This window comes from Camelus bactrianus, chromosome 34, assembly GCF_048773025.1.
Source record: "Camelus bactrianus isolate YW-2024 breed Bactrian camel chromosome 34, ASM4877302v1, whole genome shotgun sequence".
NCBI lineage: Eukaryota > Metazoa > Chordata > Mammalia > Artiodactyla > Camelidae > Camelus > Camelus bactrianus.
This window is the reverse complement of record NC_133572.1, coordinates 12480954-12506856: the sequence shown is the minus strand read 5'-3', so window position 1 is coordinate 12506856 and position 25903 is coordinate 12480954. Positions and strand designations below refer to the sequence as shown.

General features: G+C 37.3%; 1 long non-coding RNA gene across 1 annotated transcript in view; it reads right to left on the bottom strand.

Moving 5' to 3' along the window:
- The window catches only part of LOC141575935 (uncharacterized), a 273778-nt gene that overhangs the window by 161843 nt on the left and 86032 nt on the right, over positions 1 to 25903 (bottom strand). The window lies entirely within an intron of this gene.

Genomic DNA, 25903 nt, shown 5'->3' with positions numbered 1-25903 from the left:
GAATGGACAGTCAAAGATTACTGAATAGTTAAGGAAAGACTCCAACATAGAATATAACAATGAGAAAAATGAATAAACAACAAATACAGTAGCTAATAGGAAAAAGACAATGAAGAAAACAGACGAGGCAGGTAACAATAATCATGACCAGGCTGTAGAAATAAAAGAGGCTGTTGTATCAATGAAAGAGGAAATTTGTATGTGTGTGTTGTTTTTTTTTAAGGAAAATTTTGAAAGTTCTTCCAGTTTCATTGAGATATAACTGACATAGAGCACTGTGTAAGTTTAAGGTGTACAGCATAATGATTTGACTCACACACATCATGAAATGATGACCACAACTGCTCTAGTGAACAGCCATCATCTCACACAGACACAAAATCAAAGAAATAGAAAAAAAATATTTTTTTCCTTGTGATGAGAACTCAGGATTTACTCTCTTAATGATTTTCATATATAACATAAAGCAATATTAATTGTATCTGTCATGTTGTACGTCAGTCACATCCTTAGTACTTCTTTATCTTATAACTGGAAGTTTGTACCTTTTGACCACCTTCAATCAATTCCCCCTCCCCCAACCTCCCACCTCTGGTAACCACCAATCTGATTTTTCTATGAGTTTTTTTGTTTGATTTTGAAGAATAATTGACCTACAAAACCATGTTAGTTCCAGGGACATGACATAGTGATTCCATTTTTCTACACACCTCAAAACGATCACCATGGTAAGTTTAGTTACCATCTGACACCATACAAAGATATTACATAATTATTGACTGTACACTGTACATTTAACCTCCCTCACCTATTTCTCTCCTCTATATCCTCTTCCCTCCAGCAACCACCTATTTTGTTCTCTGTATCTATGATTCTGTTTCTGTTTTGCTCTATTTGTTCATTTGTTTCGGTTTTTTAGATTCCACATGTAAGTGAAATCATATGCTATTTATCTTTCTCTGTCTGACTTATTTCACTTAGCATAATATCCTCTAGGTCCATCTATCTGTATTGTCACATATGGCAAGATTTCGTTTTTATGGCTGAATAATATTCCATTGTGTGTACATTATATATATATGATATGTGTAAATATATATGTATCTCCTTTATCCATTCATCTATTGATGGGCACTTAGGTTACTACCATATCTTGCCTATTGTAAATAATGATGCAATAAATATTTTCTCTTGAAATTTTAAAGAAGAATTTCTGTAATATAAAAATCAAAGAAGATTTAGATAATAATGTCTTGGAAATATAAAGTAAAACACAAAGCCAATTAGATAGGTAATGGAAGAGAAAATATAAGAATAATGAGGATTAATCTAGAAAATACTTCATACAACTAATAAAATCACCCAGAGAGAGAACAGATAACATGTTGGTTGGGAGAAACTCATCAAAGAAAAATACAAGAAAATTTTCAGTAACCAATGTACATGAACCACCAGAAGGAAAATGTCCACTAAGTGCCCAGTACAATGAATAGAAAAATATTAACAACACAAACTATTTTGACTGATTCCTTAATTAATATAAAATACTTAGATTTTGGTATTTTGTGTCATCTTATATTATTGTTGCTATTTTATGTGTTTTTATGATGTTTCCTAGATATTTTAAAGAGAATGAGAAACTACACCAGGATGTTTGCTTGCTATGTTAACAACAAAACATCTTTTACTGGGGGGCTCTAAGCACACAATTTGTTACTTAACTGCACATTCTTCTATTATTTCATGACTATTAAACCTGTTCATCAAAATATAAGGCTAGCCCCCAAATATTCTGTCAAATGATTTCTAACAGGAGTACCAAACTAACTGAATGGAAGAAGCAAAGTCACCTACGCAAAAATTATTTCAAGATAGATAGTTCATGGATACAAATGTAACCTCAAATTAAAACATTTTCAGAAGAAATATAAGGGAATGTCTTTCAACTGTGAGATAGGCAAATATTTCTTAGGTAAGAGAGAGAAAGCACTAGTGATGAAAGACAAAAATTGATAAATCTTCACTTATCAAATTAAAAGCCTGTTTTCATCAAACAAAAAAAAACCATCTTTATTAAAAAGAAAAAAATAGGCAAGCCACAGACTAGGAGGTAATATTCACACCTCATAAATGACTAAAGATTTGAATTCAGAATACATAAATAACTTCTACAGCTCAATGACAAAATGGTAGGCAACCTAATTAAAAAATAGGCAAAAGGTATTCCATAAAAGACTAAATAATGTTTCTCTAAGCACATCAAAGAGTGTTTAACGTTATTAGTCATCAGGGAAATGTGAATTAAACCACCATGACAGATGACAAAACCACTACACACCCACCAGAATGAAATTTCACTGAAGTGAAAAAGATGGAACACAAATACTGATGAGAACGTGGAACAGCTAGTGCTCACATCCATGCTAGGACAAGTTTCCTGGTCCAATCACACAGTCATCCTGTGACGCAACAATTCCACTCACAGATATATATCCAAGAGAAATGAAAACATGTCTTCATCTGGACTTCTCATCTTGAAATCATCTTTCAGACTATGGTTTAGATGAAATTTCTGCGAAGTCTTGGATAAGCCCTTTCAATCTTCCCTTTTTGGGGGGGGGGGCGGTGAATTAGGCTTATTTATCTTAACGGAGGTACTAGGGATTGAACCCAGGACCTATTGCATGCTAAGCACATACTCTACCACTGAGCTATACCCTCCCTTCCCTCAACTTTCCGTTTATAATTACTCTCTCCTCTCAGCTATGTCTTTTGTGTTTAACATATAGTATTTGTTTTCATTTCTTTCTCTGCCTGCAACATTTTGGACCTACTTGAGGTCAGGATCCATGTATGTATGTATGTGTGCGTGCGTGTGTGTGTGTGTGTGTGTGTGTATCCTTGTCTCCCAGAGGCTTATTATTCAGAGCCTAAATTTTTTTAAATGTAATCTTTTATTAAACTAATTAATCAGATTTTTGATACTACGTTTATTTTACTTAAAGAGAAAGTCTGCTTATAATCCTTTATTAACTAATGACACCTGCATGGTGTACTACGTTTCCATGAGAAAAAGGTCCACTAAGCTTGAGACACACAGCTATCAGCTGGTTGGGACAGAAATCCCAACTAGAGCAAGGAGAACCAAAACAGAAACGTGAAAGGTGCCAAAGGCAAGAGTCAACTCTTTGGGACCATTCTGGGGAATGAGAATTTTTGCAGAGGTTTTGTAGCTTTTGCATGCTTTCTAGGGAAATCTGGGGTGCTTACAATACTATTTTCAAAATAATCTATTTTCATATGCTCAAGTATTCCAGTTTAAAAAAAAATAACGGATATGTAAGATTCTACCAGGTTCAAAAGAGCAGAATATGTATGTTCATGTTTTCGTGCAGAAAAGAAAAACCTCTATTACCTTAAGTCACATCCCATATTGTTATTGGTTCTAAATTTTTCTCAGACAGATATTCTAGTCATTATATTCCCTACTTACAAATAGGGGATTTTCTAATGTTGCATTCTTCACTGAAAGGAGCAACTTGTTTTCTCTCTTTTAATGGGTCTGAAAAGTTAAATGACATATTCAGGTCGCTAAAAAAAATGGCTAACAGGGTTGATACGAGTCAAGATTTACCTAAAAAGCCCTCCTTCACCTGCAGTAAGTGTGTGGTTATACAGCACAGAAGAAAGGCATCAGCTTCAGTATCCAAAATCCTGAGATCAGTTAGAATCTCACAACTTTTTCTGGGCAACAGTGGGCCGTTACTTCGTGTCTCAGTGTCTCAGTTTCTTCTCTCATTAAATGGAGATCATAGTCCCTCTTTTACAGAATTTTCCTGGGCATTATATAAGTAAATTTTAGAAGTATAAAGTATATAGGCAATAGAAACGTTTTGGTTGAATTGGAACTGTATTCATGGCAACTCCACGAATCAGTTAAGTAAATTAGAATCTCACTCACCTAGAACAGCGCTCTATACATGGGATTACGCTTCTGGATTCAGAACTAGGAATTCAAAGAAAAACTCATTGTGAGCATAATTTAGGCCATGTTAGATTTTCCACGACACCCCTAACATGAGACCACAGAGGTGTTTCAGTATCTGTAAGTGGTCCAGATCTCTGCTTTATGTCTCTTCTGAAAGACGGCAAAGTGTTTTTCTCTATCTAGTTCTCAACAAAAGAAGTGGGCAGAAAGGTTAGCCGTGTGACTTTAATGAGTATCACATGAACAAGTTCCCTACATACTACTTTGGAAATGTCAAAGGTTGCACTTGAAAAGGGCATAAAACTGAACAAGATAATGGTACAGTTGTTGCCTGGTATCCAAGTGAGGACATCACCTTTGCTGCTGGAAAACATAAGAAGGATGCAGTAAGTCTGGTTGCACAGCCATTACTCAGAACATGTTGATGCACGTGCTTTCACTCAAAAATCGGCTCTTCTTGCAAATAAAACCCAATAAATCTAAACAAAGTCAACAGAAGGAATGCCTGGCATATCCTACAGGTATTTGTTTTCCTGTCGTTAGGCAGTCAGAAGTTCGGCCAGTGCTTCAAATGCACACTTAGTCATCCACACTTAGCACATTTTCTGCTGCCGTAAGTGCAGTTGATAAACAGTTTAAAATTCTCGCAGATAATACTTTCAGAACTCCCTTCTGTTTCAAGCCTGTTACCCGTGGAACTATTCCAAGCAAAACAAACCTAAGAACTTCAGGACAACCTCTGTGGGGCTCTTACCTCCCAGTCACATGATTAAATTTTCATCTAATTGCCATCTGGCTGCCCAAGGATTTTCTAAAACTTAGCCTGTATTCTCCACATAGTTTTAGGGCAAATATGGTCTGCTTTGACTAGGAACCTCATTGGATGATAACTAACTGTATGTCTTTTGACCCTCACCCTAGCTCCTGGAGGGTGGGTGCAGTAAAACACCAGAATCATACTTGTTATCGCTGATGGCTTAAAACAGAACTTGGCATCTAAGAGGTCCTCAATAAATATTTGTTGGCTATCTTAAGAATGCCATCATTATCACACCCTCTTTCCTACCAACCCACGCCTTTGTCATAAAGCTCCTCCCTCTTTGTCTTCATTCTCCCTAATACCTAGATTCTTGAGTGTATGGCAGCAAATTTTAACCCCTTGAATTAACCAAAATCTTTGAGCTACTTATCATGCATTCACTCACTGACTTTCACCAAGCTTCCAAGCTACTTTCTCAGTTTCAACAAATTATTTATTATCAACTGCCTGCAAGTACCATGCAATATCTTATGCAAGTTTGAAAAGTGCACGATCACTGCCATCTGTAACAGCACTCTCCAATAAAAATATGAGCCATGAGTGAAAGCAAGTGTGCACCTTTAATTTTTCTAGTAGCTATATTAAAAAAAGAAAAAGGTAAGTTTAAGGTAAATAATACAACTACATACATAAAAATTATCACTTTAGCATGTGTTCAATGTAAAGATTATTAAATTATATATTTTACATTTTTTTTTCTTATCAAATCCTCAAAATCTGGAGTGGATTTGAGGCTTACAGTACATTCAGTTTGGATTAGCCATATTCCAAGTGTCGATGGCCACATGTGGCTGGGATTGCCATGTTGGACAGCACAGACCTGTAAAGTCACCCTCCCACAGAAGAGATACAAATAGAACTTGGATACAAAGTAGACCAGAATGAGTGTGATATTAAGTTAAAGCCATAAAACACAGGGGCCAAGAGAGGACTCAATTCTAAGAGGAGGGACAGAAGTAAGCTCCTTTGGACCTACTCTCTTCCCTTTGCTGAACATTGCATCCTCTCATCTTACTGGCCACTTCCTCCTCCATCCAATGACCGTGTGCATCTATGTATCTGTTCAAGCAGTGATTGTTTCTTAAGACCATACATAACAGATGACATTTATGTGAGGATGAGGCCATGTGTAAATGAACGTGACTCTGCAGCACACACAGACACTGTGATTAGTGTATGTACGGGAGGGGCAAATGCAGGGTAAAAAGGAGGGGGGCCGGAGGAGGAGGAGGAGCTGTGATTGGCAGCGTTTATAATGGTCTAGTCTCTTCCTAGTCGAGGACCAAATTGCAAGTGCAGGCAATGAGTAAGATCAAGATGAACTGAGTTAAAAGGGAAGCCAATCAATTTTGCTTTTCTCCCTCACAGGAAAAAGAATTAGAAATGAGTGATAATGTTTTCATAGCCACCCTATACAAGGTTATTCAAAGATCTCCCAGTTCTTAACTACCAGGACTGGGCATGAATTTAGAACAGACAATTCAGAACTCTTGTATTCCCCAGGCTTGGCAGAGGTACTCCTCATGTCACCATTTTCTATCCCAAGTGTGAGGAGACACAAAGAAAAGAAACAGCATGCCAACTTAAGGATCCAATGTAAAGTAAACGATAAAAGACTGTGGGGAAAATGCATCAAAACAAAACTGAACATATTCGTAAACCCTTTGCCTGGGGAGGATTTATTCACAAAGCAGTCTACAGGAGAGCTGTGTCTTGGAAGTTGGGGATTTGACTTGATCGAAAAGAAGAGAAAGTGATTGAGATGGAGAAACTCAAGAATGAAACATAATGCATCCTCAACAGACTTAAGAGGGTGGAAAGGGAAATAAAATCAGCGGCCATACCTAAAATTGATACCAAGCAAATAAATGGCAGGAAATAAATGGTAGGAAATCCAAGGCGGGGAAATTTTGCCTTGAATCAATCAATTCGCCCTAGTTAACATTCAAGCTTTGTACATATATGAATGTATCATTAAAATTCATGTGGAGCCTAATGTTTTGGAGTTTTCTTTCTTTTTCTATATTTCATAATTTCTACCCAATTCGATAAATCATAAATTTGCAAGTGAGAGCAATCATCAGCCAAAAATATGCATTGTACACAGGATCAAATAGAGGAATCTCAAGTTAGAAATCTCCATCATTTGTTATATAGTTTTGGCCTTGAGTAGTTCACAATTCTGTTCCTCTTTTCCCAAATGGAATACTGATTAGCTTCAGAATGCTGTTAAGTGTGGTTGAAAAGCACATTGAAGATATGCTTCCCCAAAATGCCCCAAGAACCTAGAGAATCATGAAGTTAGGGATGTGGCAGGTCAGAAGAGCCAAGTGCCCCTCAACAAATTGTTCCTTAAAGTTTAGCTCCTCCTTGCATACTTCAGAGGTCAAGGGACTCGCTTACTGTGAGGTAGACAGTCCCAATGTTGGTTGGTTCCTATTTGGGGAAAGTTTCTTTTACTGAAATAAGATGAATGTCCCTGTTACCTTCACCTCTAAGTTCTCCAGAACATTGAAAAATAAATTCATTTCCACTTCTAAATAATAGCCCTCAACCCTGCACATAGTTAAGTCTCCATTAATCAACTCTTCTTCGGACTGAGCTTGTGAGAAGACCCCAACTCTCCCTCAGAGGCCAGGTCTTATCAATCCCTCCCTCGTCTGCCCAGGCTCACTTCATCCACCCTGGAAGCCCTTCCACTTCCTCTCTCCTCATCTCACCCTGATAGACCCTAGATTAGGAATGCCCCTGTGGCACAAAGACCTCTAACACAGGCCAGGAGACATGCTCCAAACACAAGAAAACCAAGGGTCTTCTACAACCATCTTTGACCTGAGTTCAGTCCTTTTAGTTTTAAACTTTTTTTTAAAGCATCATTTGGCCATCCTTAAGCTTGTGGTCCACCAAAACCCAAAGGCATCTTTGACATTTTGCTGTAAAGTTAAGACTCCTCCATTACATTCTTGTTAATTTTAGACTAACTGCTTGTTGCATTACAAAGCACTGATTTCTGCCTATTTTTTTTTTAAATCTTGATTTTGCCATTTGAAATATTAGCTATTCTCCCCAGTTCTCAGTCGTCTTTTTCCATTATCCAAGTCAGCTAATATCAAAATACTCAACAGGATAGGGTGAAGGGCAAGATGCTGTGATAAAACGTAAGCATTTAAATATGAAATAAAAATGTTATACCTCATTTAAAGTATATACCAAAAATTAAAATTCCAAATGTTCTTCATGGTGTGAATTTTGAAGTGAATTTGCTCCTTGCATATGAGAGGATAAAATAGATTAGATTATAATTATAATAGGATTAGAGACATCCATAGTCACCAATATGAGCAAATTGTTTTTTTGGAAAAAACTTACTGTTATTGACTATAGAAAATCCAAAGGACAAGGGGTATGCTGTCATTCTTATGGAAGCATCGATTGTGCTGTGCAAGGAGATTTAAGGTGCACTACTGTATAACTCTTCCCATCCTACAGGCTTACTTAAGACTTTCACTTACATAAGATGCCCAGACTAGTAAAATATATGTGTATATATATGTACTTAAGTTTGATATTAATCTATGAACAATTTCAATTTGTCTTGAAATTCTGAATATATATAAAGACTTCTAGTCACATCTCTCATTTCAGTGATCTCAAAGAGCCTTCAAAACAATGATACAAAAATCATGTAGCAAATGTAAACCAATTTGCTTCAGCATTTTAATGTGTCTTTGGTTACATGTTTTGCAGATAAATATGTGTGTATGCATTCAGTCTTGAGATATATATAGAGAATTGCTTGACTGTAATGCTTTTAGCACTAAATCCACGACCTAATTATTGTTATAAATTCATTACCAAAGCTTTTCCCTGTCCCACACCAAGCTAAAATATAAACCCTGCACCATTACAAATTCTAACTACAGCAAAATACATCCAATTATAATCAGTTGCAGTAAACTCTCGCTCTGCATCAGGCATAATTAACTGTGCGATAAATAATCAGTATAATAACATTTAATGTGCTGGGATAGCATTTCTAAACTACTCATGAGAATTCTAGAGAACAGAATATACTTCAATTCTAACCATCCCTGTTTTTAACCATTTCATGTTTGAAATTTCATGCCTGTGCCTCGTTAGAGAAATGTTAGCATACCCACTCAGAAATTAAAAATTGGATATGCTTAAGGACATCGTCATATATGCTGTAACAAAAACATTCTCTACTTTCATTAAAATTTGATCTACTTTATTATTTAACGGATGTATCTGCATTTCAAGAAAGATCTCACACCTTGTTTATTTCAATCATCAGAGGAGGAGGAGAAAGAGGAAGATCTCTGCTATATCTGTATTAGGAATGAAATACAATGCCTGCTTCAAAGAATATTTTTATTCTAGCACATTTTTATTATGATCACTAACACTGTCCTTTTTATTTCTGTAACAGCAAGGTCAATTAGAAATAGTATCAAGTAATATTTCTGAATTTTATGCTCTTTGTTTAGTTTTAGGCTAATTTTACTCACATCATTATATGACAAATAAGAGTACATATTATAATCCCATGCTTTTATTTCACTAGAAACCCTATGACAATAAACCCATGGAATTGTTAAAATCAATTTGTTGCACTGTAATTTTAGAGGGCATTGTAATAGTGTTTAAAAAATGAATCCTAAGCTAGGACTTAGATTTTTTTTCCCCTCTGGGCAAAAACTATCATAGTAATATTTGCTCTAGTGAGCTTTGACCTAAATATTCATTACAAATGTGGTTATAGGTTACAGTTAATTATTTATTTCTTGTTTTCCCTCTTTGTCCCACAAAGCTTTTGGCTGGTAATCTCTCTGGCTCAGTTTACTATTTCCATCTTTAAAGGGTACTTTCAACTCTTAATTAATCAGAGTTGCTAAGGAAATGCAGTGCACCCTCGTGTTATCTATGTAACCACTTCATGTTCAATAACTTAAAATTGATTTTAAAAAAGGATATTCTCAGGCTTGCTTCTACTGCATGTTTGCAATATTTTGAAAAAGGTATTTTCAGGGTAATTAGGAGGCCCTCTTTACCTCTTCAAAAGGCTTTCTAACCACTAAATAATGCAAACTGTTGACCTTCACAAGAGAAATCCAGATCACCAGAGCTTGGCCAATGAGAGATTCTTCTGGAAAAGCGGGCAGAGCCACAGCAATCCATTCACAGTTCCTCAGCATTATGGCTAAACATGGATGGAATTTTACAGGGATAAATATGAAATAATACAGGGATATCAACAGGCTCATTTTGAAGTTTAATCTGTAACCTTGTGTTTACCACACATGCTCTGACTCACCTACCCGTCCACAAAGAACGAAGCAGGTTCCATCGATAAGTTTCTTTCTCCTCTGCGTACAACAGAGGTGACTATGGATCTGGCCAAAGGAACCTGCTCCTGTTTAGTTTGTTACTGTTTAAAAATTATAAAGCTGATACAAAAAATAATTATTAGGTCTCCAGAAACTATTCGTCTTATAATGCAAGTTTGTATCCTTTGACCAACACCTCCCTATTTCCCCCCAACCCCTAGGCCCTGGTAACCACCATCCTCTTCTCTGTTACTATGAGCGCGATGTATATCAAAACATCATGTTTTACAGATTAAACGTATACAATTTTCATTTCTCAATCATACCTCAATAAAGCTGGAAAAAAAATAAAACCTTTAGTGGAAGAGAGAAAGCAAGAAAGAGAGAGGGAGAGATCACACTCTAGGAATGCAACAATTACAACCTAAAAAGTTCAGGAAAAGATATAGATGGAAGATATGGTATTTTACATTTATAGTACGAAATTCTGAAAAGTAAATTTTAAATGATTAGGAAATGAATGACTGTTGACATTTTCCAGCATCCTCTGGGTAAGACACGGATTTGTGGTCATCATCAACAAAGCACATTAACAACTCTTAACAGAGTTGTTGGAACCCAGCATTCACAGGTACTACAGAGAACAATAATACAGGAACATAAACAATGATGTAACTAGTATTAAATAAATGGTATGAGGAAACTGTAGGCAGAAGCAGAAAGATATATTCTGTTTCAATACAAAGAGAATCCTAAGAGCCAGGGCATTTTGAGTAACAACAGCACTGCTCCCTTTTTCTCATGGTAGGCGTAGCAGGCTGAACAGGGTCCCTCAAAAACTCATGTCCACCTGGACCCTCAGAAACTAAACTTGTTTGGAAATAGGAACTTTGGAGATGTAATTAATTAAGTCAGGATAAGGCCACACTGCGTTAGGGTGGGCCCTACATCCAATGATTGGCGTCCTTTTAAGAGGAAAGGAGATGACTGGATAAAGAAGATGTGATATACTTATACAATGGAATACTATTTAGCCATAAAACCCAACAACGTAACGCCATTTGCAGCAACATGGATGCTCCTGGAGAATGTCATTCTAAGTGAAGTAAGCCAGAAAGAGAAAGAAAAATACCATATGAGATTGCTCATATGTGGAATCTAAAAACAAAACAAATACAAAACAGGAACAGACTCATAGACATAGAATAGAAATACAAACTTGTAGTTGCCAAGGGGGTGGGGGGTGGGAAGGGACAGACTGGGATTTCAAAATGTAGAACAGATAAACAAGATTATACTGTATAGCACAGGGAAATATATACAAGATCTTATGATAGCTCACAGCAAAGAAAATGTGACAATGAATATATATATGTTCACATATAACTGAAAAATTTTGCTGTACACTGGAATTTGACACAACATTGTAAAATGACTATAACTCAATAAAAAAATGTAAAAAAAAAAAAAAGGCCCAGAAAAAAAAAAGAGAAAGAAGAGGAAAGGACACACTGAGATACACACACACCAAAAAGGCCATGTGAACACAGAGGTAGAGACTGAGTGATGCAGTTACAAGCCCAAGACTATCCAGGATTTCCAGGAGCCATCCGAAGCTAAGAGGTGGCAAGGAAAGAGTCTTCCCCAGAACTTTCAGATGGAATGCAGTCCTGCCAACCTCTTGATTTCAGACTTCTAGCCTCCAGAACCGTGAGAAAGTAAGTCTGTTGTATTAAACCACCCAGTGTGTGGTAATTTATGGCAAGCCTAGGAAATTAATACAGTAGGAGATGGAAAATTATCCAGAGATGGCACATTTGATGCTAAGGAACATGAAGAGAATGGTTCTTAAATAGGAACAGGAAGAGATGGTACCTTATCACTGCAGAAGCATCTATCCACACACTTACTGGACAATAAACATCTAATCATTTCTAATTATAATTCTGAATCATCAGTAAGTCATTATAGGATGGACCTAGAGATCATCATTCTAAGTGAAGTAAGCCAGAAAGAAAAAGAAAAATACCATATGATATCACTCTTACGTGGAATCTGAAAAAAAGAAAAGAAAAAAGAAAAAAGGACACTAATGAACTCACGTACAAAACAGAAACAGATTTGCAGACTTAGTAAACAATCTTATGGTTACTGGGGAAAGGAGGTGGGAAGGGATAAATTTGGGAGTTCAAGACTTACAAACGTTAGCCACTGTATACAATAGATTTTTTTTAAGTTTCTTCTGTATAGCACAGGAAACTATGTTCACTATCTTGTAATAACCTTTAATGAAAAAGAATATGAAAACAAATATATATATGTATATATATGCACGACTGGGACATTGTGCTGGACACCAGACACTGACACACTGTAACTGACTGTACTTTAATTTTTTTAAAAGTCATTATACCTCTTACAGACCCATGAATTCTATCATTTTTCTTAATTTGCTTCCATGTACACGGACCCTGCAAAAATCTTTTGTCGACAGACCTGCACACCCTGGTTGTGGTCCTGTTACTGTTCACCTGCGTGTCATTCTTGGCTCCCCTTCTATTTTTCCATCATACCACACGTTTGCCTAAGATAGTCACCATTTGTACCTGTCCTGGAATAATCAGTAAAAGTGTCCTTTCATGCTCAAAAGTCTCCCACTTTGGATGATAAAATCGCAAGTCTCTCTAATTATATGATCAGCGATACGATCAACTGGCCCTATCTTTTTTAAAAATTCCCTGTTTTGACCACTGCCCACCATCTTTCAATGGTCCTTTATAACAGCATCTCAGCTGTTCCCCCTGCTTCCATTCTTGTCCCACCTCAATCCTCTACACACACAACCTATTCTCAAAAAAATAAAAATAAAAATAAATTAAAAACCACTATCAGAACAATCATCTTTAAGTATAAATCAGTTTATGTCACTCTACTAAATAAGTAATAAATAAAAATTTTAAAAAGCCCTACAATTGCTTCCTATCATACCTGGACTAAAATCAAATGCCTGGAATCCCAACCTCCAGTTCTCATGGCTTGCCCTCTTCTCCTCATTCAGGTGTCAACATCTCCTCACTCAGATGCTACAATCTCCGAGAACCCTTCCCTGACTACCCCCATGCAAATGTTTCCTTCCAGCCCTGTCCCTCTCTAATTCCTAACTTTCCATTTTCTTTAAAACACTCATCACCATTGGAGTCTACGCTCTATCCTGTATAGTGATTTTACTTTATTCTAGTCTGCCTCTCCCATCAGAATGTGTGCTTAGTGGGGACAGGGGACTTGATCTTTTTCACCTCTCTAACTGTAGTACCTAGAAGAAAGCCTGGGACATAGTAAGCACTCAATAAACATTTAGCGTATACAATAAAGGAACTGTTTTACAGTGTACTGTGAAAGACATACTTCTAGAGCCTTGGAAACAGAAGTGAGAAGCAATTAACTCCAATGGCCATGGTCAAATGCAACCTGATGGTTTCCAGACTGATGTTACCGAAACACCAGCATACTTGTATCACTCCACTATCCAAAAATCTGCAGAATTCTGTATACTTACTATGTAATAAATTTCATACTCACTAGCACGGTATTCAAAGTTATCTTTGGTCCGCCCATCCTATATTCTCTCCAACTTTACATTTTCAGCTCTAATTTTTTGGACTCAACTTGTAAAATACCAGCCTCATTCTCATATATTTTTCATCCACCTGGAATATCTCCTTCCATCCCCTGCCTTCCCCACAAGCTTCTTTCTACATATATAATTCCAATTTGTCCTTCAAGGTGTGGTTCCAGCTTTCTGCTGCTCTCTTGCAGATTCTCAGATATCTGTGGAGCTTCTGTGGCCACCTTCTCTTTTTAGCAAGTGTGATTTCCTATCATCTGCATCGTTCATCGAGTTTTTGGCCGGTTTTTCTGGGGTTTGTTTGTTTTTTGGGGTTTTTTTTTAGTTACTTCCTATGTTTCATGACATTTCTGCTCAACTAAGTGTAGATTAGTTGGGAAAGGCAAATACTTTTACCCTCACAGAACTGAGGCTATAGTAAATACCCAATAAATTATTATTGACTGACCAGGTGGACACATATACTCCATGTAAAACTGTTTTATCTGACTCATACTATATCGGGGAATATGCTCATCTATTCAGTTATTTTTGAGTTGACTTATACCTTAATAGGTTTAGGAAAAAATGAGATTAAATTGGAAACTTACATTTCTTGAAATGAAGAGCCTAAAACTCAAAGGATTTTTTCCCTCAAATAAAAAGGATAAATATGGAATATTTAGGGTAAATGGCCAAGAAAATGGAGAAAAGCATTCCTTCTCAGACCTCTTTTCCCAAAAGACAGGAACAAAGCTATAACCTTTTCTGGGAAGTTGTTCCCCAGTCTTCAAAAACTTGCTCATTAATTCTTTTTCTTCCTGTCTTTAATTTTTAAAGTAGATTTAAAAGATCAAGACGTTGGTGCTCAGCCAACAGAAAAATCACTCCTGGACACCGCATGCCTGCTGAGCTCTGATGAAGGCGCAGAGCCCTGCTTTGGATTTTCAGGTTGTGCCGTACCCAGGGCTCTGCAGTGGCCCAAGTCCTGCGAGGAGCCTCCCCAGAAGGAGAGCAGATGGGAGAGTCATATGTTTCCCTGATGTTCATTTTCTTGAACTTGATTTCACTTACTGCTTTAACTCTTTTTTTAAAAAGAGAAAAGTGTTCTTGACTCAAAATATTATTTTGATTTTGCATAAATTTGCATAATGAGGAATTAATTCAAAATATGGATAACGAAGTCAAGTAAACTCATCACTCAGCCTACAGTCACTGTCGTCAAGTTCAACATGGTTGGTAATACACACACAAAATGGCTACAATTTTTAAATTGACACAACCTCAATCAAAAGGTAAGAATATTGCTGAAGAGTACTGGTAAATAATTTCATGAGAGGGCCCCTGGAGTTATTCTGCTTTTACTAAATAACTCTACTAACTGGGGTGCTATTTTCCTACTACCAAAAGTGAGCACAGCTCAGATTTGCCCCTTCTATGTAGGGATTTCATTAATCTTCGTATCTTTAGGACCTAACATTGTTTCCACAAAACAGTCAGATTACCTCTCTTTTTTATTTGAGATTTTTCAGTTTCCTCCTCTTTAGCCCATAAACTAGATTTTGTGAAAGTGTGGTCTACTGATCTCCTCTAAGAATTAGCTGCAGGTTCTAGACCAGAGCTACTACTGAGTCAGTTTCTGAAGATGAGATCTACAACTGTGAATTTTCAACAAGCTTCCTGAATAATTCTCATTCACATGAAATTGGGAGACCCATTCCTACACACACACACACACGCATCACAGAAACCTATTCCTTACTCAGAGAAAAATATACTAAGCACATGTCAGAAAGTAGGATTTTCTATCATTTTCTGGATCAGATACTAAAAGAAATGATTATTCATGTGGGGGGAGGACTTATTAACTAGGTAAATAGTGGGAAAATGGTAACAACTTTTTAAAAATCGGTCTTGCATTTGCCGTTCAGTGGCAAGCTTGTCTCAGGAATCAGGACCCATAATGTTCTCTGTAATCCTCCCACATCCTCATTTTGAAATGTAACAATTTTGAGCCACATGAGTCCCTCAGTCTCCAAGAGGCCTACAACTTGGAGATGACTGAAAATACACTAAGAAGAAAATTCTATAATATCAAGTTGGAAATTAATAAAGTACTAAAGATCACATTTTAACCAGATACCAGCATTAAATATATTAAAGGACAAAAGCTTTTCCTACTCTCTTTGTATCAGGAAGACATTTCTCAAGTCCAGTTGTCCTCGTTGCCCTTTTTTTTCACAGCCTTTCTACACAGACTTCCTTTTTTTTAAATTGAAATACAGTTGATTTATACTATTATGTTCATTTAAGCTGTACAGCATCATGATTCAGTATTTTTATAATTTATACTCCATTTAAAGTTATTACAAGACAAGGGCTATACTTCCCTGTGCCGTACACAGTGTCCTTCTTGCTTATGTATTTTATACACAGTAGTTTGTAACTCTCAATCCCATACCCCTGTCATACCCCTCCCCTCTTCGCTCTCCCCACTGGGAACCACAAGTTTGCTTCCTTATACGGACACTCTTTCCAATGCCAGGATGAACTGTATGAAAGCTGGTTGAAAAGGCTTATATTAAGCAAGCAATTTTCATGTAGACAAATGTTGTGCTGGTTTTCTGTTTGCTTTGCTCTCAGTCATTAAAGTATCTGGAATTGCCAGAAGGCTAATCAGCAATTTTTTGACAAATGTCAAGTAATTAAATGATTACAGCTCTCACTAACTCTTCAAAAAAATTAATGAAGTCCCTGTCAAGGGGATGAACTTAGGCAGGCTTCTTTCTTCACTGCCCCGAAGTGTTTTCTAACATGGAATCTTTTGCTGAGAGAACAGCACTTAATGATGAAGTGTAGAATGCTTTAACAAGCACCTTCTAAATTAGAAAACAGAAAACATCTAGTACATTAAAAGAACTATACTACCCAAAGACTTGAGGCCAGAGAGAAATCAGCAGGCTATTCAATGTTTTCTAAGAAAAAAAAAAGGTCCTTTGTATTTAAAAACAGTACACATGTTTGTCCTTTTGTGCTCTTTGAGGTGGTTTTCCAGTAATTATGATCAGTTCATACTAATTATCCACACTCTCTCACTTGTTTCCCATCATTGTTGGTACAGTGCTTTGTGAGCCATTGCCAAGATAATGGAAGTGACTTTGAACTTAAAGCAATGACTGGTTGCATTCCATATCATCATCATCATCATCATCATCATCCAATATGGAAAGAAAAGTATCAACAGTATAAAATACATTGTTGGAAAACATAGTTTGTGGTTACTGAATAATTGTAGTAATAACAACAAGAACAACAACAACAATGAATAGCCATTTTTTGAGAGCCAGGAAATGTTCTAAGACTTGAAAAAAAAATTGACAGTCATTTAATCCTCATTGCAACTTCATGAGGTAAGTGATATCATTATTTCCACTTTAAAGAGGAAAACTGAAGCACAAAGAAGTTAGATATTTTGCCTTAAGTCATATAACTGGTAAGTATCGGAGCCAGGGTTCAAATGAGACAAGCCAGCTTCAGAGCCCACACTCTTCACCACTGTGTTACAATGCTATCAAGAAAAATAAATTGGCTTGTGTAGGTATGGACTCAAGACTGCATTATCAGAGCTCTAAACAACTCAGCTCACCAGTCATAGGTAAATGCTGCATAATAATGTAGATGCCTCCCCTAAGGTCCTCATGAAATTAAAGTGAATCATTTTTATCTAACATAAAATATGGCCAGGAGAACTAAATAGGTATAATTTATATGACTAACCTAAGAGAAAGACTAAACGGGTATTATATTATAATTAGCTGTAAGGTAGTAATAGATTTTGGAGACCCGGGGTCAACCTTATAATTGGGGCTGTAAGTCTTTTTTGGTCCACAATACAATATAATTACTCCACCACTTTTTTTAAATTACTGAGGTTATAATTTGAGCACATATGTTAGTGTAAATAGAATTTGGGGGGTAGGAAAAAATACAGTATTTTTAAAGTTTTACACACACACTTACACATACTTAGTCTCTACAGTATGGCTCAAGATGATGACAGAAAATGTTGTTGACTAAAAATGTTAATATATGTTAGAGGGTAAAATAAAGTTCAGGGGGGAAAAAGAAAACTTATGAATTAATACTAAGTAAGCATTATCTGTCCAACATGGAGCCAGAGAAGAGAAGGTGGTGGGGGTCTCCATGGATAAATAAGGAAGATAGGACTGCCACCTGGGAGGACAGCTCCACAGTTGGGACCAACAATCCAGTCCTCTGGTTGATGATGGTAAGTCACAACTGCAGCACAATTCAGCTTGTAAAACTCTCAACAAGTCTTTCCAAAGTGGAAGAGCTTAACAGATAGCTTCTACTGCAACAGTCCATAGGCAAAGCCCTACCTTTGAAGCATCTGTTACTTTACTATTAGGCTTTATAGCTTAATGGTTAGAAGCACAGGCTCTGATGTCAGAATGTCTGGTTCTAAATCCCAGGCCCTGTTTACTAACAGTGTCAGTGATTAAGCATTGAACTCTGAGTGTCGCCTTACTTTCCTCATCTGTAAAATGGAAAGTGTGAAATTACCTACTTTACAGGATGGTGGTGAGAGATAATCATGCTGTAGCCTAGTCCACAGACACAGTGTGTGACATGTGGTAAGATTTCAAGAAATGTTACCTCTTAGCTCCACCCCTGAGCCCAAAGGGCCAGAATTTTACTATCATTTGTGGGGTGTCTTTCTTTAATCTGCAGAAGTAAACCAAGAGGTAAAAGGGAGGTTATATAATAACCTTTTCCATCTCTTTCTCTCTCCTTTGTACAGAAAGGTAAGAGGAAGAGAAAAATAATAAATGTCATTTTTTAAAAAAAGGTATCACTGCTTTTGTTCTCACTTAGTCCTTAAAAAACTTCAGGTCAAAACAGTCTACTATAAGGAAAGTTAAGAAACTTTATAAAAATAATGTTTTTATTTGAAATTCCCTTTATAAAAATGTCATTTTAATTCATTTAGTGTGTTAGCAAGTATTTGTTAAAGGCTTCAGGCACTGTTAGGACACAAACACAGGAAAAACAAGTCTTTCTCCCTAAGACAATAAAAAATGAATGAAGAGGCAGACCGGGGAACAATTATAATACCCCAAAATAACTCTTTCATTGGAGGATTTTACAAAGTATGGTGGGATCTCAGACAAAGAATCACCCATGTCTGTCTGGGAAAAATTTTAAAGGCTCACAGTAGTAAGGGTTTTGCAGACAGTCTGGAGAATTTCAAGGAGAAGAACAAAAATATTCAAGGCACAGAGGCTGAAACTATAAAATGAACTCTCAAGCACCAGTGGAGTAAAAGAGTTTGCTGGCACAGAGATGGAGTATGAACCTGAACAGACCAGTAGGAATCCAACCACAAAGGGCATTTCATATCACATAAAGGAGTAGGGGGAGGATGGACATCAGATGTATGTATTAGAAAGCTAATTTGGGGGAGGGGGGGAATAGCTCAGTGGTGTTGTGTCTGCTCAACATGCATGAGATCCTAGGTTCAAAACCCAGCACCTCCATTAAACAAAAAAAGGTAAGAAAAACATTTTAAATAAAGCTAATTTTTAAGGACATCATGATTGAAGTCGGTTGAGAGAAGATGCAGCACTATCAAGTGTACTATGTAAGCGCACAAGCAATAGATAATACAGACAGGAAACAGGGGCAGAGTGGAGAAGAGGCACAAAAGGGGCTTTGAGAGTGAGCCAGCTGGACTCGGTGACTGACAGATATTAGGAATAAGAAGGAGTGCTGGCAGTGATCATCTCTATCTGTGATAAGGGATGCAAGAAGGAACTCTGTATTTGAGTCTGGCTCTAACAAGGGGACAGAAATCACATAGAAATTTGAACAGAGAAACTTTAACTAAAATAGGGGGTGACCTACTGAAAGGGAAAGAGGAGAGAACTTTAAAGACAACAGAAATGGCAGGTATGGAATAATCACTACCACTAGGGCTCAGGCAAAATATCCAAGGAAACAGCAAGTCTGGAAGAGGTCCCTGTGTCCTACCACGGCTGGATTCCAGAATTTGATGGAGGGGGGCAGCCACAGCCCAATGATGACCAAGTATTTTGCCGAGATGTCACGCCAGCAGAACACACTAGGATTTCAATCTCTAGGGTGCTAAAGTATGCCATCCACATGGAAGTGCCAAGCTGTGGAATCCACCAGAAAGCTACCCTTGGGGCAGAGAGGAAGTGCTGCTGGCCGCTGGCCATGGTGCTGCTGGAGCCTATCAAGGGGAAGGAGCTATGCAAGAGCTACCCCTTACCCCTGCAGTGCCCTTCAACACTCTTCTGACAAAGCTTAACACCGATCCCACTGGAAAACGAGAAATGTTTACAGGGTCCAGTTCTATTATCACAGAGAACACAGTGAAGAGTGGATTTGGAGCTGAGAAGCAATAAATTAAGAACTGGCACAGTATGTGCAGGAGGAAGGTGAACTGTATCATGGAAATTTTGAGCTTGAGGTGACTTCTGAGTGTCCTATTGGATAATGGGTCTTGAAATCTGGAGAGAGGTTTGAGCTGGAGGTACAAATTCTTAGAATTATCAACAGATATGTGAAAGACAAAGCCTTGAGCATGGATGAAAGTGTCGAGAGAAAATGAGTTATTTGAAAAGAAAAGATGCCAAGGACAAAGAAGAACAGCACATATGAAATGGAAAAAGGGGGGAAAGAGCCACAAGAGAACCAAGTAAATAAATCACAAGACAGCAGATTGACAGTTTCAAAAGATGAAAGAGTATTGAATAACCCAAAGTGTTAAGTCAAAGAAAATCTGAAAATTTTCCACTAGATTTGACAACTGACAATTTTTTTCTTATTTTTCTAGGGGGAGGGAGACAATTAGATTTATTTATTTTTTAAGTCATTTTTTTAACGGCGGTACTGGGGATTAAACCTGTGCATGCTAACAGCGTACTCTACCACTGAGCTATTCCTTCCCCCAAGATTTGACAATTAAAAGGTAAACTTAGTGCAAGAATTTTCAGTGTAAGGGTGATAACAAAAGCCAAATTTCCTGGATCAAGATAATGAATAAGGGAGGAAGTAAAGACAGAAAACAGGTTATTTTTTCTCTAGGGTAGTACCTAAAAGAGGATGAAGTGTCAGTGGAGAGGGAATTTTGTATTTGTTTGCTTTGGGGTGTAGGGGAGGGTGAAGAGAAAGTGGAGTGGAAGAAGTTTGAGTATATGAAAGAAACCAATGAAAATCCAGAGATACAGGACAGAGAGGAGATTATTGACGAAGTAAATGCTGGAGGAGGCAACACACAGATTAAGCAACCAGACTCAGATAGGAAGGAGAGAGATCTCCTTCTCAAGATGTTTAATCGTCCACTAGTGAACAGAAGTAAGTGGTACAATTTCCATCCACCCTAAAGGAAACTCATTTAACATAATCCAACTCAGAAGCATAAAAAAAAAATTCATTGAATTCTGGAGCTTGAAGGGAGCTCAGAGCAATAGTTCTCAAATAGTGGTTCACAAACCAGTAACATTAGAATGGGATGGAGGAAACCCTCTATCTGAGAATGCATAGGAGCCAACTTAAAAACACGGAGAGCCTAGCAGACAACAACGGGCCTTCTTCAACCACAGCAGATTCCTTTTTTTTTTTTCCCTACTTGTCATGTTCAGCTTCCTTCTCCTATTTCTTTCAAAGAAGAGTCCTGCTGTAACATCATTTGAAAGCTATGCTTTAGTCCAACCCATTCATTTTACAGATGAGGAATCTGGAATGGAGAAGACAAGTGATTTGCCCGAAATGCCAGGGCTACTCTGTCACTAGAACATAGGTCTCCCTTCCTTACCAATAATTAACCAATGAATTTATCAATTCCCCCAGACATAAACATTTATATTATTTGCAATTTTAATCCAAATAATTTTGACTTCAGATCTCACCCTTTTCTTGGCATGGTGACATCCTACACCCTCATTCAAGAAAAATCAAGAGGCCATATGTCTGTGGCTTCTTACGTGTTTGCTTAGCAGAAATGCATTCACAAGTAACTATTCTAATGACTTTTTAGACTCATACACAAGAAAAAAACCTCAAGGAACTGATTGAATGCACTGTGTTCTGCCACATCAATGTCCTAGCTTTTCGAGCCAAATGATTCTCTATTCTTCTTGCAATGAAAACAAAGTCCACAATCACCCTTAGGAAATAATCCTGAGTCTTTTCACTTTTGCTATAAGCAGTCAAATGAAACAAAATAAAAACTTTCATGCTCTAACTTCAGAGTTTAGAGAGAGAACTATCAGAATCACCTTAGGAGAATTTTGCAAAATATATTTTCCCTTACTTTAGCCATATTTATATCCTGATAAATTATAATTATCCCTAAAAGTTTGAGTTAAATGGATATTAAAAATATAGACCACGCCAAAAGTCAGAATAACAAGGTTAGAAGGCCTATATTAAAATCAGGTAAGTCAGTCTTCAAAGAAATAGTAAAAATAATAAAGAAAAATATAAAGATCATAAATATATATTAATCTAAAATTACAGAATTAAAGGGAGAAAAATACAACTCTACAATCAAATTTGGAGATGTTAACACCCATATCTGTCTTAGTAATTAATAAACAACTAGACACAAACTCGGCCAATACAGAAGTAATCTGAAAAATACCATTAACCACAATGACACAATTTATATTAACAGCATCAGTAAATCCAGAATATATATTAATCAAGTGTGCATGTACATGACATATTCACCAAGATGGAGCATAGGACCATGAAACAGTTCTCAATTTAAAAAGACTGAAATATGACAGAGCGGATTCTCTGCCCACAACATAGAATTAAGTTGGAAATCAACAACAAAGAAAACATAGATATTATTTCAGTGTCTCTAAGACTTTGAGATAGGCAAAAGGTTCTTAGAACACAAAGAGCACAAACCATAGAAAACAGATAAATTAGGCTTTATCAAAATTAAAAACTTTTGTTCTTTGAAAGACACCATTAGTGGAAGGAAATACTTGGACACCAATTACTAAGTCTTAAGCGTGGAGATACAGGAGCAAGAATGTTAATACAAATTACATGTATAAAATATGAATATTTGAATAAAATATAAAAAGAAGAGGAGCGAGGAGAGGATGGCAAGGCAGCAGGACCAGAGGCATGAAGCTGAGCTCTAACACACACTGACAGCATGACTGTAGCACCCTGGGGTGAGGGAAGCCCCAGCCCCCAGCAGTCAGGACGTCTCTCTCTGCAGGGATAGCCTCAAAGTAACTCTTAGGCACAGCTCTCTAGACACCCCATTGCTTGAAGTTTAGCAAATCTGAACAGCCCTCTAGACATTAACTCCCCAGATACTCATAGTAATCTTCTAAAGCAAACTGAACTAGAATAAACAAAATAAAGGAAGATGTAGTGGAAGCTGTGTGGTTTTGTTTGGGGAGGAGAAAGAGAAGCATGTTCCAGGGGCTTGAATCCCAAACTGAGCAAACAATGAAGCTTGGTCTCATGTGCGGGGCACAGAAGCAGCAGTGAAAAATCCAGAAGCCGGCCCTGGTTAAGCCACTAGCTGTCCTGGGCCAGCCATTGTAACCACTCTGGTCTTACTTCCATATCTGTAAAATGACAGAATTAAATCCGGAGACTCATCGCCTAGTTCCTTCCAACCCTAAGGTGTTAAACTCTGTAATATTATAAGCACAAGAAATTAAATCTACTAAAAATAGATGGACAGAATAAGGAAATAAGATTTAATTTTACATCAACCGGGAACAATCCCTCCTCGGGTTCACCCTTCTGCAAAACTTGTAAGTTCTTAGGGGAGGATACAGCTCAGTGGTAGAGTGCGTGCTGAGCATTCACCACGTCTTGGGTTCAATCCCCAGTTCCTCCATTTAAAAAATAATAAAATCAATCAATCAATAAACCTAATTACCTCCCCAACACACACACACACACAAAATCCTATCAATTCTTTACTTTCTGAATAGGAACCAAGCTATACCAGAGAATGGGACAATTACAATCATAGTCACAACGCTGAAAAAAATTAAACAGTGGCGGGGGGAGAGGACTGGGGGAACCACGTGGTCACCACTTTATTAATGAGATGCTGCCTCCTGCAGTTACAAGATGAACACAGCTCTTGAGCTTGGAATGTTCCCTAATGGCAAAACCAAACTACATTGGGTGGATTTTTTTGGTTTTTTGGGTTTATTGTTTTTGTATATTGTTCTATTTTAGTAGTTCTCTTTTTTAAGTTTTTTTTTTAATTAGGGTGATGGAAATAAAATAGTTCATACACTTAAATTTTTTTTTTTTTTTAAGTTTGCAAGCATTTGAACGAAAATGTTCCCTGACTCCACACGAGCCTGGCCTGGGCTTGCTTCTGTGTCTCCCTCGCATGTTTCCTGGAGCCTGGCTTTCTTCTCTGTGCCGCTGTACCACCTGGTTTGCAGCTGAATCAAGAACAGTCCTCTCCATACTGCGTTAGTCTTGCCTGAAGAGTTCATAAGAAACCAGTGATACCCAACGTGGCAGGCTCTTGAGAAAGTGTAATTACACAGAAACAAATAGGGTGTGTGTTAGCCTAAATATGTCTGGAGTGATTTAGTATTTTTTGTTACAGTTCAGTACTTTCCTTTTTTTTTTTTTTTGTCTTTGATGTCTTCAGAGATTTTCACTGAGGAAAACGTATGGTAAATTCTAACAGTGAAACAAGCACTCTAAGAGCTTGACTGTGGAGCCAGACTGCCAGGGTTGGAAGCCCAGCCTCACCCCTTACTAATTATCCAACTTTGGTTAAGTTGTTTAACTTCTTTGTGCCTCAGTCTCCTTAGCTATAAAATAGACGTAACAGTAGTACGTTATCTCCTAAGTGCCGAATGAGTTCATCTTTGTAAAGCCCTCAGAACAGAAGCTGGCACGCAGTAACGCTACGTAAGTATTTATTAACACTAAACAACCTGCGGGGGAAGCGGGGAAGACCTGTATCCTTACTTTCTCATGTACTTTCCCTTTTACGACCACCATCCATGTCTCTCCTCTGCATCTTTCTGTTCTGCAGCAGCTAATCACCTTGTTCTCATCCTTTTTTCTCAGACTCTTTCTTATCCTGCCATCATTATAGAGAAAATAAGAATCACAGGATCTTAAGGCAGGAGAGCGTATCTAATGGGGCTTACCTCTTTCATCTATGAGAAAAAGGAACTGAGACATACAGAAATTAATTGACATGTTTAACATGTCAATTAGCTAATAAATGGCCACTTCTTAGCGGATATTCAAGAGCTCCTTCTCCAAAGCACACTGTTTCTATTACTGCACTTCCGCATTACTCCCAGCTCCTCCTTCTCTCTCCCCGCGACAGCCCCACTCCAGGGGAGGGCTCACAACCGTATATCTTGCTCATGTCTGTGCTTAGTGACCTTTCTCTTCTGGTTGCCTTAACTCCCTTTCACTGGCATAAATAACCTGGCCCACAGTTCTGCAACAAAAATGGAAACCCACAGTAGGACAAGACTTTTTTTTAAACCTTTTTTAAAAAGTGGTATGTGAATGGTTACACACTGAATTAGTTAAGAAGGCATAAAAGGTAAATCAGAGGTGAGTCTGCATTCAGATGACTAACTTTTTAAGAGAAGGAGGTTACATGAAATTGGTACTGTTCTAAAATTCAAATGTATGCCATCCCATATGTACCAGCATACACCACACATGATTAAAACGACACGCATATTCAAGTCTCTAGAATCCTGTTGGTTTCCACGATGTGCTCTTCCAATGATCTGGCCACCAGGGTAAATAATTTAATTACTCATTATTATCATTTATTGACTATCATCTGCAAAGAATTCAGGGATATATCAAACAACAACCAAAAAAAAAAAACAAAAAAAAACAAGAAACAAACCAGCAGTAGAGCTTACAGTTGAGTGAGATACACTGAAAAATAAAGATAGACAAATAAATTTGTGTAGTATTAAAATAGAGAAAAACAGACAAAAGTATCCTTCAACAGAGCCTCAGTCAAGAGTTAAATGTAGAACAAAAGACCATCTCATCAAGTCTGATTAGGAGACGCAGAAGTAATTAATAAACAAATCTGCGTAATT